The sequence below is a fragment of the Sinocyclocheilus anshuiensis genome, unplaced genomic scaffold, assembly GCF_001515605.1.
Source record: "Sinocyclocheilus anshuiensis isolate Anshui unplaced genomic scaffold, SAMN03320099.WGS_v1.1 scaffold75, whole genome shotgun sequence".
NCBI classification, from domain to species: Eukaryota; Metazoa; Chordata; class Actinopteri; order Cypriniformes; family Cyprinidae; genus Sinocyclocheilus; species Sinocyclocheilus anshuiensis.
The window spans coordinates 1,104,543-1,106,627 of NW_015549634.1; the positions used below are offsets into that span (position 1 = coordinate 1,104,543).

Here is a 2,085-nt window from a genome sequence, read left to right on the forward strand (position 1 = left end):
ACACACACACACACACACACACACACACACACTCACACACACACACACACACACAGACACACACACACGCACACTCACACACACACACACACACACACACTCTCACACACACACACACAGTGTAACATCGTGATGTCAGAGAGAGTTTTAAGTGAGACGTAACTGCACTCATAATGTGCTGTCGCAAATTCAAGAAAAGTTTTTCAAAACGCTTTGTGACTTTTTTTACTTCATACACAAAAAAAGAGCAAAACTTTGACAAAATCTGATTTCTTGATGATTTGATATTTTATAATAGTAATTTTATAATTGTTATTTTATAATTTCAAAATATAAAGTAAAATTGAATGACTAATAAGCCAATATGCTGCCATCTACAGGTTATAATGGTGATATTGTTTTTATTTTACATAAGTGTTTGTTCATCCCATTAAAAATAGCATTCAAATTGGATCATTTTGGAGATTTAAAGTGCTGGAAATTGTTGTGTGAAATGCTTGTGTCATTGAAAAGTGCTTGAATTTCTCTCTCAAAAGGTTGTACAAACCCTGAAATGAACGATGTAATAACATTGGACTATTTCTGCCACAACACCATGGTTATAGTTAGCATTACTGCTTTTGGTTTTCTACGTCAGCGCTGTTTGATCTGTTCATAACAGAGATTTCTGTGCAGAATATGAATGTATCTCACTAGATCTCGCAGCAATCTTTATTCATTCTGCGGCGAGTTCAAACCCTTCTCACTGGATCTCGCAGCGCTGTGCAGTAACTTTTATTTATCAGGGATATAGTACATTGATCAAAAGTGACAATAAAGACATTTATATTGTTTTATATTATAAAAGATTTCTATTTCAAATAAACGCTGTTCTTTTGAACTTTCTGGTCATCTGTGAATCCTGAAAAATAAAATGTATCAGTTTTATAATAACAATTATTTTGGACAGAGATCACAGTTTTTTGACCTCGACTGCTCATTGACATCTTGAACTTTTATAGAACTTTTTAAAAATGGGAAAAACAAATAAAACACACAAACACTGTATATATACAAAGTTCTGGCATGAAACTCTAGATGGCGCAATCTGATAGATCTAACTAAGTATGACATAATGACATCATCATCACATGTCACGGCTGATTGGTTCTCTCCTGTAAAGGTAGCCAATGGGCTTGCTGCCCAACATTTAAATACTTAACTAATGTTTGTGGTAGCAGTTTGCAGCGCACTCCAGAAACCCTCCACCTTCCCCAGCTCCACCTGTATAGATCTGCTACGAAAGATCTGAACTTTCTGAACCCAAACTTGCTGGCTCTGTTCCAAAACCTCATGAGCTGGCCTACATAGGCAGCTCCCTGCTAAGGCCGGATCATGACTGATTTGGGACGCACTGAACTGACATGCAACTCTATGCAACTCACTATTGATTTCAATAGTTTGCAAGCTAATGCAATACTCTAGTAACCATAAAAATTCAAACCTTCTGCTGAAAATTGTTCAATATCATATGAAAATGTTTGAAACCAATATGAATGCTAAGATTACATTTCAGACTTTGTGTAATTTGCCATTTTGTTAATGATTTTTTTGAAAAAACAAATGTTTTATTTGAGCTTATGGAAGCACCACGAATCTAAATAATATACTTTCAAACATACTGATAAACTAACATGTTAAATATAAAAATATTTAAAACAGCTAGTTCATATATGTTCGGATACAACAGTCATGTGTGTGTGCGTGAGTGTGTGTGTGAGTGTGTGTGTGTGTGTGTGTGTGTGTGTGAGTGTGTGTTGTGTGTGTGCGTGAGTGTGTGTGTGTGTGTGTGTCTCAGGGGAATGGGTGTGTGTGTTCTCTGTCCTAAGATGATGCTGTAATGTGAAGCGTGGTGTGAATCAGTGCTGCGTGTGATTGACTTCATGAGAATTATAGTGTTATTCTGTGTGTGTTGTGTGTTTTTCACTCTGAATCAGAGACATTGAGAGACGATTCTGACTGTGTTTGTGTGATAATGAGAACCACACCTGCCTTTCATGAGGGAATACACACACGCACACGCACGCACACACACACACACACGCA

At 36.8% G+C, this 2,085-nt stretch overlaps 1 protein-coding gene across 1 annotated transcript in view; it reads left to right on the forward strand.

Moving 5' to 3' along the window:
* LOC107659658 (rho GTPase-activating protein 44-like) overlaps nucleotides 1-2,085 on the forward strand; it is a 38,339-nt gene that overhangs the window by 8,485 nt on the left and 27,769 nt on the right. The window lies entirely within an intron of this gene.